This window comes from Diabrotica virgifera, chromosome 2 (genome assembly GCF_917563875.1).
Source record: "Diabrotica virgifera virgifera chromosome 2, PGI_DIABVI_V3a".
NCBI lineage: Eukaryota > Metazoa > Arthropoda > Insecta > Coleoptera > Chrysomelidae > Diabrotica > Diabrotica virgifera.
In genome coordinates this window covers 241060349-241081021 of record NC_065444.1, presented here as the reverse complement: position 1 = coordinate 241081021, position 20673 = coordinate 241060349, and positions in this window count along the sequence as shown.

Here is a 20673-nt window from a genome sequence, read left to right as displayed (position 1 = left end):
GTACAGTGATGAATTAGTCGACATGGAATCTAAAATTGCATTCGCGACTTGTATTTTACTTGTATTTTATCACCTTTACTTGTATTTTGTTAATTATTATTTGATTCCAGTTCTGTGCTTGCACAGAGGTACTCTCATAAGATTTATTTAAAGTCGAATATAATCTGGGCAGATTATCGGAGAATAGGCTTTTTTTGGAAAAATTTATTTACCAGCAATTTTATTGCTGGAATCGAATCTTATGATTGTATATATTAATAATATAGGTATACAAAGTCCGCAGATAGTGTGCTACTTTTTTATAAACAAAATGGCGCCCGAAAATCGTGTTTTTGAAGTTATACTTCTTTACGCGCGATGAGGGTGAATTTTTATATGTTAAAACCAGGCGCATACGCATCACCCAGGCGCATACGCGCATTATAACTTTGTTCTGATTGGATGTTCAAATGACATGTCAAAAATTATCCAATATGGCAGCTGTAGGACAGCTGTGGTTTGGAGGAAAAGGTAAAGATAAACAAATGTATAATATATTAGTTTTATTGTTGTAAGGACAGAAACAAAACAGTTTATAATATTGTAGTGACATTTAAATAGTTTTTAAAAGCAACAGATACGTAATAATTGTTAATGTATCATGGCTATAAACCTACCTGTTTGATCTGCCAAAATACATAGTATGTAATAATGTAATACTTTTATTTATATAATTTGATTACCATCAATATTCACCTAATCTTTAAACCTAAACCTTTTTTTTTCAATTCTAAAGTCCACTTTACATCAACAATAATTGAATAAGAAATTGACAACAAGTTATTCAAGGTCAAATTTGGCTTATACCAAACACAATTCTACATCCAATTTTGCCGTGAATAAAAAGAAAATAAAGAAATTTGACAAAATAAAACATATCCAATTGTTCTATTTCATCAAATTCCTTCATTTTCTTTTACAAACCATACATTTTGTACTCGTCAAATTTGGCCTTGAATAACTTTGTCAATTTCTTGTTCAATTTATTGTTGATGTAAAGTGCACTTAAATCATTTCAATTCAAAATTAAAATAATTTGATCAATTTTCAAAATATCACAAGTTTAATGACGTTCTACACCTTCGGCAAAGAATTAAGGATTTGCATGAAATTTTAGTATGTTATAGTTTACTTCAACAAACTAAGACTCGATTTTTTAAAAAATGTTTTACCGTGCCGTTTAATTACTCTTAAGGGTCAAAGTTAAGTTTTAACATGGGCTCTTATGGGAATTCTTAAAAAGTTAATAACTTTTGACCACAATTTACGATTTTTAATTATTTGTGCTTAAATTAAAGGTATTTTTGTAAGGAATAACATATTAAAAAATGAGGATTGTTTACCGTACCATTATTAAAATAAAAGTGAAATTACTGTTTCGAAATTTAACAAAGTTGGTAGTAGTGAGATCAGCTGCACTCATAATTATATCCGAAACGTACATGTCAATCACATGACCTCGGTGGTCTAGTTGTTGAGCGTTCGGTCAGAGTTCGAAACGTCCCGGGTTCCAATCCTCTACGATTGATTTTTTTTTAGTTGTTTTAATAAAAAATTTTTGAAAGTGGTAGATAAGAAAGTTAGTTTAATATTTAAATAGAATACAATTACTTCGTTAAAATTATATAATAGAAGTATAACTTCTTACGTGCGTACAAAGTACACACACATTCTTTTTTTTTCAATTTTTGTTCTATAACTCCAAAGATTTTAATTTTACACCAAAAACACCTAAATAAAAATTCACCGTAATTGGATTCTGCATAGAGATGTGTTTTCCCGATTTACTTTGATGAAAATTTTCCCCGGAAAATTCGGGTTTTTCCAACAAAATCTTTAATTTTCAACTAAAATTTTAGATAAATAATTGTCTATCAATAATTAAATTATTTGGCAATATAAAAGCTGTTTCGCATAGATTATAGTTCCAGAAACCGATGGAAATTGAGTGAACAGTTTAACAACAAATGAATTGTTAATTAAAAATTTACGGTCGCTATAATACCCACAATAAATAAGATAAATAAGAATAACTACGATTTTTGTATGAAAAGATACTGTACCTATCTAATCTACTTTACAGAATTGAAATTGAACTATTTAAGCGGCCTCAGGAATATTTTAAAATTATAAACAATTGTTTGGCTTATAAACAAATAGAATATCTCGGGAAATGTTAAATTAAATTAAATCATGAAAACGATATTGGAAAAAACCGGCAGGATGCTTCTAATAAAAGAAAAAACGTTTAATTGTGATGAGTGGTTCCTGAGACACAACCGGTCAAAGTTGACCGGCATTAACGGCAAAGATATAAACAATAGGATCATAATTTTTAAACCATCACCTTTTTATTTTTGTCCTATTTCTCCGCACCTATTTTCATATCTTTAAAATACTCATAACATATATTATTATAATAAAAACTATCGATATTACTAGTGAAAATTGCCAAAAATAGCAAAATTCCAATCAAAAAAATTAAGTTCAAAATCGGTATACGAGTAGAGCCATAACTAACGTATTATTAAATGTCAAACCTGTTTTGTTCTGTTATAATAAATTAATTTATTGATTATAACAAAAATTTTTAATTTGTTTAAATAAAGATTGTTTAAATAATTATGCAGCTTTCAAATGAGAATATTTGTGTTTTTAACGGTAAAAGGTAAACTTGTAGTAAGTTTACATAAAAAAGTCTACAACTGGAAAAAATATGTAGTTTTCTTTTCTTAAATAAATTAATCTATTATAACAAAACAAAAGCAAGTTTAACAATTATTAATGCATTAGTTAGATGGCTCTACTCGAGTTACTTGGGAATAAAAAAAGCTCCATGGGAGGTCGAGAAAATGCATTTTTTTAACGTATACCGATTTTGAACTTTGAGATTACATTTTTTTCCAACCTAATTTTTGATTGAAATGCTATTTTAGCAATTTTCACTCGTAATATAGATATTTTTTATTATAGTAATATATGTTATTTTAAAGTATTTTAAAGAAATTAAAATTGGTGTGGAGAAAGAGAAAAAAACTAAAAAGGTGATGGTTCAAAAATTATGATACTATTGTTTATATCTTTGCCGTAAATGCCGGTCAACTTTGAGCGGTCGTAGCTCAGGAACCACTTATCACAATTAAACGGTTTTTCTTTCAAAAGAAGCGTCCTGCCACTTTTTTCCAACACCGTTTTCACGATTTGATTTGATTTAACATTTCCCGAGATGTTCTATTTGTTCATAAGCCAAAAAATTGTTCATAAGTTTAAAACATTCCTGAGGCCGCTTACATAGTTCGATTTCAATTCTGTAAAGTATATTAGATAGGTACAGTGTCTTTTTATACAAAACTTATAGATATTCTTATTTATCATAATTATTGTGGGTATTATAGCGACCGTAAATTTTTAATTAACAATTCAATTGTTGCTAAACTGTTCACTCAATTTCTATCGGCTTCTGGAATTATAATCCATACGGAAAGAGCTTTTATATTGCCAAGCAATTTAATTATTGATAGACAAATACTTATCCAAAATTTTAGTTGACAATTAAAGATTTTGTTGGAAAAACCCGAATTGTCCGGGGAAAATTTTCATCGAAGTAAATCAGAAAAATCACGTCTCTATGCATAATTTAATTAAGGTGGATTTTTATTTAGGTGTTTTTGGTGTAAAGTTAAAATCTTTGTAGTTATAGAGCAAAAATTGAAAAAACACGATTTTCGGGCGCCATTTTGTTTATAAAAAAAAGTAGCACACTATCTGCGGACTTTGCATACCTATATTATTAATATATACAATCATAAGATTCCATTCCAGCAATAAAATTGCTGGTAAATAACTTTTCCTTGTATTTTGCTAATTAGCCCAGAGTAATACTTATAAGCACATACTGGAGGCCCTATATTGTAATCAAATCTGAATCATCTTTACTTTCAATTTATTTTTATTCACTTTTGTGAGTGTAAAGGAAATAGTTTGCTAAAGATTATTATTACGGTGAACGACAATTCGTGAATGCATTTTAAGATTCCCTTGTCGACTATTTCATCACTTTGTTTTTCTTTATATTTACATCTTATTTAAAGACATCAGAGGACAATAATCCGAATTTTAGTTTTAAGCCTCTTTTAACTAAACCTCGTTCATAGATTGTGCTAGTTGCATCTTTGGTAAGTATTTGAATAATTACCCCGAAAAGATGACAAATATCTGATTCCACTTCAGTGCATCTACAGAGTTGCTCTGATGAGATTTATTTAAAATAGAAATACGTATAAGCACATAGTGGAGGCCCAGTGCTGTTGTAATCAAATCTGAATCATCCTTACTTTCAGTTAATGAAATTCAATTTTTGGAGCTTTCTTGACAAATATAAATGTTAGTTTGGTTCTTGTTATACAATATAAACCAATACTACAACGAAGTACTAGTTAATTTGAATTAAATAATTAGTGCAAACAAATAGTTATTAGTTTATTAGCAATAAAAAAAGAAGAAATTCGCTCAGTAACCATAGTTCCTGAACCTATGTTCCGCAGAACCATAAAGTTACTGTTAAAAAAATAGAAAATATAATTAATATAGTTTAGGCCTGGATCCCGCGTACAAAAAAAAGTTAATTAATAGCAAGATGAAAATTTGTTAATAGCTTAACGGTGTCTAGTGGGACAAACTTTGATGTATAGGAACCCTGGAACAGGGGAAGTTTTAATTGTGGAACAGGTTAAAAATTTGAAACGTCAGACTACGAAAACGTTCCATGTATTTTGTAGGACAGAACTTCCAATTGATTTGTTACCCTTTCAATAAATGCTCATGCAAAAATCAGACTGGAATTTATCACCAATTGGGCATTTTAATAAGTCCAACACGAAGAAGTGTGTTCTTGGGTTTGGTTTTGGACATGATAGATCTCATAGTGATAGTCGTTTCGAATGTTGTGATATCGTACTTTTGTCCTACCCGTTTCAGTTTTTCTCATAAGCCCTTTCATATGGTATTGTCGCCATGTTTGAGTCATTTCTTGTGAGTGTATCTGAAATGCTTGTGGTGTTCTGTTGCTTCTTTTCTATAATCTTGTTGAATTCATCATTTATAAATAACAATCGATACTATCTATAGTCATTATCAGCCAAAACCTATGTTAGCAGGTTTTTTTCTTCCTGAAATGCGTTTTCCTTTTATTTTCTTATCCTTTAAAAAAATACAGTTAACGGAGGTACGGTAAACCACATTGTTATCACAATGTGGTTTATTTGGTTTCTCACAATTTCCTATTTAGCCATTCCAAAAGAATAACTATAGTTTTCCTTCTTGCTTGAAAGCTATTCAATTAGTCGTTCTGCTAAGGCCTGTTCAAAGATTGTTGCAGGACCTCTGCTCCTATTAAATATTTTATTTAATGAGATGAACAATAAGAATGGAAATTATTTTTAACACATTTGTAGCAACATTGGCTTAAGAAGGCAGATGGCCTCAAAAATGCCTAGAAAAATTAAACTGACTGTACTGCCGTGCTAAGCCCAAAGGCGGTTACTGATTTTTTATCGAAAATGAGATTTTTGTATTTTTAGGTAGAACAGGGTATTTAGTATATATTTATAAAGTCTTTGGAGTTGTAAACGCATTATATTTTAAATAAAATTGCAATTTTGTTAGCGGTATCTACACTTTTCAGTTAAAATACTAAGCCATTTGGCGGTAAATGTTAAATACTATGGCGTTTTGACGGTATCTGCTACAGATGCCGTCCATATACCTTAGCATATTGCACTTACCGCTAATCTACTTTAAAGAATGCTACGCCTACATTTAGAAACCGCCAAATCGCCTTAGTATTACGAAGTAAATTCGGCCTAACTTTACAAGGTTAAATTATTGTGTTAGTTAAAACAGTTGTGTTAGTAAAAGAAATAATTAGCGAGGATAATGAGAACTTTTCGAGATTATTATATCTATTGAAATGTATTTTCATTTTTGTTTATAGTGTTTCAAGGATTAACCAATTATGTTGTCCTAAACAATATGACTCTGCTCCAAGTGGATGATTTATATCTTGAATTAGGCAGTAAGAGATTTTCACATTTAAAAATATTCCTTTTTTTTTAATTAGGTTTTAAAAACTTAATAATATTTTGTGTTTTAAAAATACGCTGTCCACAAGCATTTTTAGAAAAAAAGACTTAAAATATTTTGTTTTTTTAGAAAATCAAGTAGAGTCGAGTAAGATTTGTGAAACACGAGGTGAAACCACTAAAGACAATATTATAGAAAGAGGACAATTTATTGTAAAGTAATTACAAGAGGTGAAAAAAAATATGTTCAGCCTGTACAGGCGCAAGGTTTGTTTCATACTTAAAGTTTTCGGTAATTAACCATTTGTTGGTCGTACATGGGATTAGCAGTCCCATTGATTGCATTTTTTTTTTGTTTAAATACAAGCTATTATCATTGTTTAACTAGACAATATCTAGTAGTCTAGTTATACAATGCTATTATAAATAGGTAAAAGACAATGTGATCATATTTTACTCATAACATATAACTAGTTTGTACAACACAACTAATAAAATGTTAAAATTTGCCCTAATTACCTTAAGTAATGGTATTTTAATACCCAATATGATATTGTGAAATACCCAATAATATAACAATGCATAATAATATTAGGGTAGGTGTCGGCTATCATAAAAATGTTAAAGCTCTATAATAACATGTCGTAAATAAATAGCGAACCTTTGTCGCTAAGAATATAATAGCTGAAAATAGAAAGTGAAAAGTATGGTTTACAATCACATTCAAAGTTCAAGAATCCTTTAAAACGCTTAACATCAGCACATAACAATCTGACGGGATTCTGTTTTTTCCTAGTATAAGTAAACTTTCGCCTAAATTATTAGATGCACTATAAAAGATTTTATAAAAAATGTTAATTATGAGGTAATACCATTGTAATACTAAATAGGTTTTTCGGTATGTACCAGACACAAGGTATGTTGTTCGGTTGTCTGTTTAATTGTCTATATTGAATCACAAATGGAACATTATTATTCATGAACCAATATGTATTTATTGACTCTTGAAAGAAAACAGATATAACGACAACTAAATATTGTCAATTTGTTGTTGTCATATCGTGGCTCAACAAAATAATAACATTTAATAGTACTTTAATTCTTTCAATTTAATAAACTTTAATACACAGAAAAGCTTTTTATTTCATAACAATCACAACTGTAAACCACATACCGCTAATAGGCTTAGTAATATAGTAAGTTTTGATAAAAACGTTTTAGCACATGTGGGCCAAACCAAGACAGGATATGAAACAATACATGGGGGATTAGGCTTTGGAACTAGAAATGAAGCTGGAGATGACATGCTTGAATTAGCAACAGCATTGGATATGGCGATTGTTAACACATTCTTTAAAAAGAGAGAAACTCAACTTATTACCTACAAAAGTGGACAACATCAATCCCAAATAGACTACTTCATGATAAGGAAAGAAGACATACGTGAATGCAAGGACTGCAAGGTAATAGTGAGTGAGACAGTAAGCCAACAACATAAGCTGCTTGTTCTGGACATCGAAGTAAAAAGCGAAACTAAACAAAAATATCGGAGAGGACCACAAAAAATCAAGTGGTGGCTGCTGAAAGATGAGAAAGAAGGTCTATTCAGGAGAAGAATAGTAGAAAAAATATGTTGGAACATGAAAGGAAGCCCTAATACAATTTGGAGAAAAATGGCCAGTAGTATTAGAGAGACTGCTATTGAAATACTTGGGAAAACGTCAGGAAAAAAGTTTGAGGATAAATAGACTTGGTGGTGGTCAAACGAAGTACAAGGAAAAATAAAAGAGAAGAGAAAATTATATAAAAAGTGGCAAGAAACCAGATCCGACATAGATCTTCAAAACTATATGGTGGCGAAAAAGGAAGCGAAAGTAGCAGTAGCAAAAGCCAAAGCAGAAGCGTATTCAAACCTATACGATCAACTTGATACCAGGGAAGGCGAAACGAAGATATATAAAATAGCCAAACAGAGAGCAAAGAAAGCAAAAGATTTTAATCAGATTAGATGTATCCGAGATGAAAATAATAAAATACTAGTTCACGAACGGGAAGTCAAAAAGAGATGGAGAAAGTACTTTGACAGCTTATTAAATGAAGAATTTGACAGACAGCCTGTAGAGTCAACGGAGGCAGTAGCAGCAATGGTCACCAAAATAACCAACGAGGTAGTGGCTCAAGCGCTTCAAAAAATAAAGAAAGGAAAAGCGGTAGGACCAGATGATATTCCTGGGGAAGTATGGAGAGCATTGGGAGAGACAGGAACAAGGTGGCTAGCAGGTCTATTTAATAGAATTATGGAAGTCGGACAAATGCCAGACGAATGGAGAAGCAGTATACTAGTACCTGTTTACAAAAACAAGGGAGATATACAGCAGTGTACAAACTACCTTAGCCACACCATGAAAATATGGGAGAGAGTAATTGAAAGACGGATAGTGAAGAGACCGACATATCCGAGAATCAATTTGGCTTTATGCAGGGCAGATCAACAACAGACGCAATTTTCATTATAAGGCAGTTGATGCAAAAATACAGGAGTAAAGTATATGGTATTCATTGATCTTGAGAAAGCATATGATAGAGTTCCTCGAGAGATTCTTTGGTGGGCACTCAATAAGAAAGGAGTCCCTGGTGAATATGTAAAGATTATGAGGGATATGTATGAGGGAGTAACGACTAGTGTTAGGACAGGTGTGGGAGAGACTGATAAATTCCATGTAAAAGTAGAATTGCACCAAGGCTCTGTGCTTAGTCCGTATTTATTCTCATTAGTTTTGGACCAGATAACAGCGAAACTACAGGGTAACATTCCATGGTGCTTAATGTATGCTGATGATGTCGTGCTAGTAGGAAATAGTGAAAGAGACTTAGAACACAAACTGGAACAGTGGAGACAAGCTCTGGAGGAAAAAGGTTTAAAACTTAGTAGGAGAAAAACAGAGTATTTGGAATGTTCATTTAAAGATGGAGCTACTACAAATAAAATGGTATCTTTGGATGGTGAAATGATTGTGAAAAGCAATAGTTTTAAGTACCTAGGATCGGTATTACAGAGTAATGGAGAAATAGATGGTGATGCATGCAGTAGAATTAGGGCTGGATGGATGAAGTGGAAAGAAGCGAGTGGTGTGTTGTGTGACAGAAAAATTCCAATGAAACTGAAGGGAAAATTCTATAAAACAGCCATAAGACCGGCTATGATGTACGGAACTGAATGTTGGGCAGTGAAAAAGAAAGAGGAACAACGAATGCATGTGGCGGAAATGAGAATGCTTAGATGGATGAGTGGAGTGACAATGAAGGATAAAATTAGAAATGAGTATATCAGGGGAAGTCTAGGTGTGGCACCAATTGATGCCAAAATGAGAAAGCATAGGTTAAGATGGTTTGGTCATGTCCAACGTCGAGACGTTAATCACCCAATACGAAGAATAGCTGAAGTGCAGATTCCTGGAAGGAGTAGGAGAGGAAGACCAAAGAAGACCTGGTGGGAGGCGATAAGGCAGGACATGTTGGTAAAGGGGATTAACATTGATATGACCCAAGACAGAATTGTGTGGTATCTACCTCTTTTTATATAAAACTTCGTTTTAAAATATAATTAATGGTTCCCTTAATAAACTGGGGCATATATCCATGCATTAAATCTATTAGCTAGTCCATAAATCCCTAACGGGCCAAAATTGTAGCAAGACCAGTGCTAACATATGGTTCAGAAACTTGGTCATTTACACAGAATGACCAAGAACTGCTCAAACGTTTGGAGCGAAAAATACTAAGGCGAATATATGGAGGCATAAAACAACAAGGATTGTGGAACAGGCGTTACAACTTTGAGTTGTATGTAAGTTTTGGAGAATCTGACGTTGTAAAATTCATTAAGGTAGCACGCCTTAAATGGATAGGTCATGTAATCAGACGAGGGGAAGATGCCATAGTCAGGAAAGTTTTTGACCGAAGAGGGCTGATAGGACAACGAACAAGAGGAAGACCGAGACTTAGGTACCAAGACAACTTAGAAAATGATTTGAAATCTATTGGAATTAGAGCATGGAGAAGAGTTGCCAGAGACAGGGGCAAATGGAGGATTGTTCTGAAGAAGGCGTTGGCTCATAAAGTGCTGTAACGCTACTGATAATGATGATAGAAACATTGTCTGTCAGATAATTTATTGAGTTTTAAGGAACAAATTGGATTCTATATAGGATATTATAATACAATAGGATATGTTATATGTAAATTTCCAATGAAAATAACATAACAGTTAATTTGAATGATACGCCTTCATTAATATAGACGATGTAGAAAATTAACATTTGAAAATTATGCTTGTTTACTTTGACCACGGTAAACAAGTTAATAGATATGAAATTTTGTTTTGAGCCGATAGTTGATCAATAATGGACTGTACGCAAATTGCAGACGTAATTACTTTGAAATAGTATGCGTATTAAGTTATCGAATTGAAATGGCCACTATTTGTTTTTCATTGATCCGATACTTCACTGATACTTGCGATCTACTCTGAATTATTATAGTGTTTGTTTTTAATTATTATCCAACATTAACCTTTTTATCAAGATTTTTGCCACATTTATGTTATGATATAGCAATATATGCTATATAACAAAAGAACTCACTGAGGTGTATCTATATTTATAAATAATAAAGGGACACCTAGAATTACAGGCTACCCACACATAAATGAAAGAATAATAAAAAATGTTTAACAAATCTCCAAACCTTCATCAAGTAAGGGTCGAAGCCATCGCCTATTGACAGAATAATAGTAAGATTAAAATTTGATAAAGGTCATCATCATTCCTGACGTTTATTTGATAAAGGTTTCATCGATAAACGATCCAAAAATTGATCTATGAATCGTGCAGTAAAACAAATCATGTGATTATTGGAGATGCCTTAAATGGTGACACATTATAGTCCTGTCGCCAGGGAGGGGGGCAACGGCCTCCTTTATTCAGTTGGACTTACTTAAGTTTTTTTTATGTATTTTGACCCGTAGAACACGAATTTTTTGGGTAACAGTTGATCCGGATGTCGATAAGATTGTTGTAAACAAATAACTTAAAGAATTACATAACAACGATTTCTTGCAAAACAAAAAATTTTTTTGTATTTTTGGGGTCAATCTATGCAAAAAATGTTCTTAAAAGTTTTTTTGTTGGATGCATAGTTTTCGAGACAAACGCGATTGAACTTTAAAAAAATCGAAAAATTGCAATTTTCGACCCCGAATAACCCCGTTTTGATTAAAAGAGAAAATGGCAATTCTGCTTGCCGCATTTGAAAATTCAATACAAATTATCGGTTTTAATTACTTGCATTGCTAAAAATTTATTTTTTTATTGTTAAACAAAGCTATAAACACATAGTGTTTCGAGTGTTGTTTTCAGTGATCTCCCATGTAAAATCGAACGAGTAGGTAGAGTAGGTACAAGTGCAAGCGAGACAATTTCTACGTAGCATGCAATAAAACGCATGTATTGTCCACGGGAAACGCTACATATGTGTTTATAGCTTTGTTTAAGAATAAAAAAATAAATTTTTAACAATGAAACAATCAAAACCGATATAATTTGAATTTATCTTTCAAATACGGTAAGCAGAGTTGCTATTTTCTTTTTTAATCAAAAGATATTCGGGTTCAAAAATTGCAATTTTTCGATTTTTTTTTAAGTTCAACCGCATTTATCTCGAAAACTATGCATCATACGAAAAAACTTTTAAGAACATTTTTTGCTTAGAATGACCCAAAAATTTCAAAAAATGTTGTTTTACGAGAAATTGCTGTTATGTAATTCCTCAAGTTCTTTGTTTATAACAATCTTATCGACATCCGGATTAACTGTTACCTAAAAAATTCGTGTTCTACGGGCCAAAATACATAAAAAACTTGAGTAAGTCCATGTGAATAAAGGAGGCCGTTGTATCCCCCTTGGTGCCAGGACTATTATATAGACAGAAAGATATGTATACTTGCACATACAGTGCTCAAAGATAGAGATCTCCAATGTTAAAAAGAATGGTTTAAGAGGGTTTTTGTTTTAAGGCGTTGCAATAAAAGAAGTCGTTGCAGTAAATTGTAATAAAAAGACTTATGAGTTGTCCGTTCTAGAAACAAAATCCTGAAATGACAATAGGATTGATAAATGTGAGAGGTATGCTGCTTCTATTAGAGATTCGAAGCACTCAAACAAGTCAAGAAGGAAAAATAAAAATGGTTTATCATCATCAATGCCCTTCCTTGCCAATGGAGTGTTTGGCGCTCCTACTTAGAGCTATATTAATAATAGTCCAGGGCGCATCTGTTTTGAGATAGACGTTGAGAGGTGACTCAAATTTTTTTGCAGAAATTGCTTGAAAATAACTCAAATAATAATATTTCAATTATCCTCCCACTCAAAATGGTCCGGAACATTGTTTAAATAATCAAAATGTCAAAATATGAAAGAAAAATTCGATTTTTTTATTGGTTTTTTGATTATAACTTTAAAACTATTCATTTCCGAGAAAAGTTGTACAGACATAAAAGTTGCGTAATTAAATTTCCTATAACATAAAGTTGGTTAAAAATTTAAAAAATGGTCACCCTTCTGGCAAAATAGCAAAAATTGCGAAAAAACCATACAAAAACAAGTATTCGCATTTTACGTTTTTCAACCATTTATGCTCTGCCGTCCTTAGGAAAAACGCCGTATCTGCAGAGAGATCGAATTTGAGTAAAATCGGTTTTTGTTTAAATGTCTAGCCGTTGAAAACTATTTAGAATTTTGTTTTGTTTTCTACTTTATATACATAATAAATATCATAGAATTCATATTTATACATAAGAATGGCAAAAAATATTTTATTTACTCTAAAAACTCATGTTACTGCGTTCTTTCTAAGTATACTACATAAAAATTAACTTCTTCCTCCTTAGGAAGAATGCAGTACTGCGTTTGCGCTAAGCTTTTTCTTATTTTATAATACAGTAGGCTCTCTCTATAACGAACACGGTTATTACGAAGTTTCGCTTATAACGAGGTACACTAGATGTCCCATAAAATTCCTATTGAACTGAACATTTCTATAATGAGGAAAAATGAAATCGTAAAATATGTCCACAAGGAAAAGAAAAAGTTTTCCTGTAGTTGGCTGTATACCATCAATCACAAAATTGAAAAGAAATCCTTTGTAAAAGGTATAAAATTTTTTTATTAAAAATCCCTTAAAAGGGCTACATCACAACAAAACGTTTTCGATTTTTATAAAAAATCATCATCAGTGTTCGATAAACTGGATGCTAGCTGAGCCACAAAAGAAAAATATCTGGGTAAAAACCCTTTACATAAAATATAGATGCCTTAAAAGTGCATACTTCAATAAAAAGGCCTGTGATGGTCACATGGCAAACAGGATAATGCCCTAAGGTAAGGTATACAGGTTTCCCAACACGTGGGATCCAAATTGAGTTGATCACATTTCAATGACTTAATGGCAACTGGGAACTAATTAAAAAAAAAATTTATACCTTTTACAAAGGATTTCTTTCCAATTTTGTAAAATATGTATCTTTATTATTCTTTATCTATTTTTAGCTTTTGGCTATAAGTAAATAGCTCAACTACCTACCTGTATACATAAATTACCAACATCTGTGCTGTTCTCCAGGGTAGTACTTAATTAATACTCCGTGGCGTTACAACCCTTCGTGGGTTTTAGCCGACTGGACAACATGCCTCCACTGTTTTCTGTTGAGGCCGACTCCACTGAAGATATCGAGGGTAGTGCTTTAATAAAAATCCACGCCTACCTATAAGAAAGTTCTTCCTGTTCTGTTTATTTATTGGCCGATACTGAATATTGTAAAAAAATTTATAATTTATGATGGCGAAGCCTAATTGTCGAAGAAACAATATTTAGCAACTTATATTGCTCCGAATGGCATCACTATATAATAGAAAGTTAATATTTTAGACAACGATATAGGTATGTATGCACAATATAATTGTTGTCTGATATAACGAGATCCGCGTATAACGAGGTAATTAGTCTGCCATTTCAGTTCTGGTTATAGAGGAAGTCTACTGTATAATAAATACAATATAACGATGAAAAAGGAGAATAAAAAACATTTTTTATAAAAGTGTGTCATGATAATGGATAAAAAAAGTGTTGGAAATAATTTTGGAATTAATAAGTTTGCCGCTAAGGGGCGTTTCTTGAATTTTAAAATTAAAAACATTCCAGAAACGATTAACATTTACGATCAAGTTTATTTTTAATTGATTCACGTTGAAAGATGGCAACAAACTAACCGTATTAAAAATTTTACACATGCTGTAAAAATCTGTCAAATGCTTAGGCAGAACGCCGCATCTAGTGCCTACTTAGGATAAACGCGGCAAGTGATCTTTAAATACGGTGTTTTTTCTAAGTATTTTTCAGATGACGCATTTATTCTAAGTATCCATGAACATTTTTGCAGATACGGCATAAAATGCGTTGTGTTTAATGTATTTTGGCTTAACTTACGTCATTTTTAGTAAGCAAATAAGATAGATATGCACATTTGGGTTAGAAAAATATATAAATCTATTTTTTTCAGATTTTTGCAGATACGGCGTTTTCGCTAAGCACGGCAGTGCTAGAGTTAGGACCTTCATATTTTACCTAAAAAAACGTTATGATATAGTAAAACAACATTGTAAATTTCATTAAGATCGGTTTAATAGATTTTGCAAAATAAATTTTGCAATCCAGCTTTCGCAAAAAAAATTCATTTTTTAAAATGTTGCAGGACTGAAAATAAAGCAGATTGTAAGTTGAATTTTTTTTTACTTATAGAAGTATACTGTACCTTTCATTTGAAATCTGCAAAATTAAAATCGATTAATTACCACGGCGTCAGGAAATTTTTTAAATAAACATTAATTTTTGGTGCTACGCGCAGGACAGCGGTGTTCGATTCACACAAGTTGATTTCTACCAAATTTTTTTCCAACCTTTATCTAATATATTATTTTCTTGCTCTATATTTTGTTGTATTTTAATTCCACAAAAATCAAACTAGTTTTGTTATTGTTTGTGAAATATTGTTTAAACAATTGAATATGTTTAAAAGTAATAAACTTTTATTCTCAAAGTTAAAATATATGAACAAAGAAAGTTTTTGCTAAAAAAAGTGTTATTTCAAAGGATAGATTATGTGTTTTTATTTTGCAATAAATAAATTTATTTATTTATATCAAAATGTAATAAAAATTAAAATGTATCAATCATTATCAAAGGTCATTGGAATGCCCAATCAGAGCAAACTATCCGCTGTCCTGCGCGTAGCACCAATAATTAATGTTTATTTAAAAAAATTCCTGACGCCGTGGTAGTTAATCGATTTTAATTTTGCAAATTGCAAATGAAAGCTACAGTACACTTCTATATGCAAAAAAAATTTCCACTTGCTATCTACTTTATTTTCAGTCCTGTAACATTTTGAAAAAATGAATTTTTTTTGCAAAAGCTGGATTGCAAAATTTATTTTGCAAAATCTATTAAACCTATCTTAATGAAATTTACAGTATTGTTTTGCTGTATCATAAAGTTTTTCTGGGTGAAACATGAAGGTCCTAAGTGTAGCATAAATGCTTTAAAAACGTAAAATGCGAATACGTGCTTTTGTATGTTTTTTTCGCAATTATTCCTATTTTGCAACAAGGGTGACTATTTTTTAAATTATTAACCAATTCTATATTATAGGAAATTTAATTACGCAACTTTTATGTCAGTTCAACTTTTCTCGGAAATGAATACTTTTAAAGTTATAATCAAAAACGAAGAAAAAAATCGAATTTTTCCTTTATTTTTTGACATTTTGATTATTTAAACAATGTTCCGGACCTTTTTGAGAGGGAGGATAACTCAAATATTATTATTTGAGTTATTTTCAAGCAACTTCTGCAAAAAAATTTGAGTCACCTCTCAACGTCCAAATGTACTAATATTTTTACAAATGCGCCCTGGTCTATAAAACAATTACAGCAAAAATGTTCGCCAATATTCGAAACGAATAGGCACCAAAAGAAGAAGACTTACAGCTCATAGAGTCGCTTACTGTGGTGAATCGGGTTTTTATATGTTTTTTTTTTACACGCATTTTTCTTGCGTGTTGTAAAAGTTTGTTGGATGACGTAGTTTTCGTTAATATTTTTGAAGTTATACTTCTTTACCGGCGATAGAGGGTGATTTTTTTATATGTTAAAACCTATCAGCCCGGCGCATGCGCATTATAACTTTGTTCTGATTGGATGTTCAAATGACATGTCAAAAATTATCCGATATGGCAGCTGTGGTTTGGAGGTAAAGGTAAACAAATGTATAATATATTAGTTTTATTGTTGTGAGGACAGAAACAAAAAAGTTTATAATATTGTAGTGACTTTTAAATAGTTTTTAAAAGCAACAGGTACGTAATAATTGTTAATGTATCATGGGTATAAACCTACCTATTTGATCTGCCAAAATACATAGTATGTAATACTTTTATTTATATAATTTGATTACCATCAAAATTTCTATCAATATTCACCTAATATATTGGTTTTTTGCTCTATGTTTTGTTGTATTTTTTCAATTCTAAATCATTTCAATTCAAAATTAAAATAATTTGATCAATTTTCAAGATATCAAAATATCACAAGTTTAATCCGTTTAGTTAGTCGATCTTCGTAAATAATGACACATAGTGTCCGTGGCTAAGCGGAGAAGGCGAGTGAATTCCAATACCAACCGCTCTTATCAGCGCTGGTTCGAGTCCCAATAGAAACTTTCTTTTTTGTTTTTTTTAACACATTTTATGATTGTAAGTATATTTATTATATAATTGTATTTTCAGAAAATACGTATTTAGTTAAAAAAATTTTCGACAATTAATTTTCAGACATCATTTGTGGCTTGTTTAATGTGTTTGTGTGTGTTTTATTCTTTTATTATTTTAATTTTTGGCACTGTTCTAATAAAAATGTTTGAGAAGTAGTAAGTATAAATTAGTTTAATATTTAAACAAAATATAAATAAAAAGTATATTAATTTCGTTTAAATCATATAATAGAAGTATAACTTCTTACGTGCGTACAAAGTACACACACATTCTTTTTTGTCACTTATTTCGATGTGTATAGACTCCTCCAGTTTCTTAGTTTGATATCTCTATTGACTTGGTGCTCCCATCTCCCTTTTCGGTCTTACCTTTTATTTTTCAGCCTCTAGTCTGGATTCCATCGAATAGCTAGTCGAATCAGGAGGTCGCCTTTTCATTCTCTCTATGTGCCCCAGCGATCACAGTATCTACGCTTTGCTAAATTTAACTATATCTTGTTCCTTTATTATGTCTTATTTTATGGTTCATTCATCTTATTTCTTCATTTTCCAGTCTTATCGGACCTACAATTCTTCAGAGAATTTTCATTGTGTATATTATTCATTTTCTTCAGTTTATCGGTGAGGCACATTGTTTCAGCTACGTATGTAACTACTGATCTGATTGCAACTCTCTATATTTTCAGTTTTGTATTTCAGGATAAGTTCCTATCCTTGATTAGCATATTATATTATCTCCAGCATGTTTTGTTGCCTGCTAGTAATAGACCAGGGTAATAAGCTAGAAATAGACCATGTTCGGGACACTCAAAGATCCAGGTAGCTAACTACTTTTTTAGTTATTGGATACCTATAGGATAAAAACCTACCTGTTTCCTGCCTAGAGTTCGCGTCCGTTTTTTATTTATTAACAATTTAGTGCGAAAATCGTGATTTTTTACACATCGCGATAGTTGACACAAAATTAAAAAATTTGATTTTTTAGAACATTAAAAAACCTTCAAAATGCCGGTTTTTTAAAGTTAAAAAGTTAATTTGTTGCTACGCAAACTGCAAAATAAATGAAAACCTTTTTTTGTTAATAACTTTTACTAAAACTGCCTTAGAACTTTGTTGTTTCACATAAAGTTGGGTATTGGGGTACTTAACAAACCCTCAAAATTTGAGATCGATCCATTAATTAGTTTAAGAGTTATTCTAATTGTTTATCCCAGAGACCCTTATTTTGCAATAACATTAGACAGAAAATAATGAATATAGGGCAATTCTGAGTATGACAAATGAAAGTAGAAAACCGATGCTATCAAAATTTACTAAAAAACTATATAAAAAACTATTTGTATCTAATATAGTCAAAAATCCTAATGCCAAATTTGTTAAATTTTGTAGTTTAAAAACATTTAGAATAACTTCAATCAGACAATATTGTCTGTAGAAAAAGTCATTTTACATATTATAAAATCTGGTATTTTACACGAATTTTAAAAAATGTAGTTTAACTGGTGACTATGTAGTCGTGGTAAGTGAAGGGGGAGCTGGGAGCCGACAAATGCACGAGTTCAAAAACTAAAAAAAGCAACTTAAAACTACTATCATTTTCTATATCTCGGGATTTACTGAATATATTTTGATCGTCCTTTTCTTAATTTGTATGTAATTTTTCTGTACATTACAAATATGTAATTTGTCTAGACATTTATTGATTAATAAACAGTCAAATTTGTTTAAACAATTTTTGAAAAAATAATTTTTTCCCAAAAATCCATGATTTTAATCATACTATCCCTATTAATCCTAGAAAAAGTTAAGGTATACTTTAATAAATAAATTATCTCCAATAAATAATTATCCAATAAAAATCATTTATTTAATAAAGTGTACTTTAACTTTTTCTGTGATCATTAGTGATACTATGATTAAAAAATAGATTTTTGCAAAAAAATATCTTTTCAAGAATTGCTTAAACAAATTAGACTGTTTATTAATTAATAAATTTATAAACAAATTGCATATTTGTAATGTACGTAAAAATTACATACCAATTAAAAAAAGAAAGATAAAAATCCATTGAGTTGATCCGGAGATAGAGCAAATTATATTAGTTTGAAATTGCTTTTTCGGTATTTTAACTCGCTGTATTTGTAGGTTCCCCCTAGTAATCGTTTGCACTACATTTTTGAAAAATCGTAGAGGGTGCTGTAAAGGTACCTATAATGTTTGTGCAAATTTTTTAAGAAAAAATACAAATCCCCTTCTTTAAAATAGCATTAATGAGATTCCTTAATTATTATAACCAAATTAGCTGTGAATTAAAAAAAAAACATATGGCTAACTTTGTCCCAAATGAGCCCAGGCTAATTTTTTTTATTTGAAAATTCGTGTTAAAATACTATCTTTTCGAATATATAAAAAGATTGTTTGTACGGACAACATTTTTAAAGTTATTCTAAATGTTTATAAACTACAAAATTTAAAAAAAATTTTACCTTTTTTTAATACATTCTGATACCATCACTCTTCTACTTTCATTTGGCATACTTAAAATTGCTCTATCTTCATTATTTTCTGTCTTATCTTATTGCAAAATAAAGGCATCTGGGATAAACAAATAGAATAACTCTTAAACTAATTAATGGACCAGTCTCAAATTTTTAGGGTTTATTAAGTACCCCAATATCCAACTTTCTGTGAAACACTAAAGTTCTAAGGTAGTTTTAGTGAAAGTTATTAACAAATAACCATTTTCACTTATTTTGCAGTTTGCGTAGCAACAAATTAACTTTTATACTTTCAAAAGTCGGCATTTTGAAGGTTTTTCAATGTTTTCAATGCAAAAACTGAATTTTGTAATTTTATGTCAACTATTTAGTTTTTGAATGGAGTGCAAAAAATCGAAAAATTCGCGATTTTTGCACTAAATTGTTAATAACTAAAAAACGGACGAGAACTCTAGGCAGGAAACAGGTAGGTTTTCTTCCTATAGGTCTACAATAACTAAAAAAGTAGTCAGCTACCTGGATCTTTGAGTGTCCCGAGAAAATACTTATTACCCTGGACTATAATCGCTCTGCTACTTCGTAGCTTCGCTTACTTTTACCATTCACCTCCTTAGTATTTAAATTGTTGAACTCACTGTTGATTGATTTACTGTAGATTGATTGCTGATTCACTGTATTTGAATATAATTCATACAATTACGTAAAACTAATTTAACAAAAGGGAATATGAAAGTCAAAACGTCAAACAAAGTTTATTAGCATCGGCATCTTCGACAAAGCTCATTTATAGTTGTTTTAATACATCGTTGTATGTTCACCTGAGGAACCGCAGACGTTCGGATACAATTAGTGTCCCTTTGTAAAGACAATAAAATCGACTTTACTAAGTAACAAGATATTTACTCAAAATACACATTGCACTATACCATGATTGCGAAATCAACTGCACCATGTCAATGGCCTTAGTTGACAAGTCATTTAAGCTAAATAGAAAAAATATGTTATTGCTGCATAAACTTACGTGCATAGACATCAACCCACTTAAAAATTTGGTCATTTTTGATGTCCCATATTTCCTAAACCTGTTGGCAGATTTAAGTGATTTTTTGAAAATGTTATAGCCTGATTTTTTAACAATACCACTGTAATATACTGTAGTATTGTTGCTCAACAGG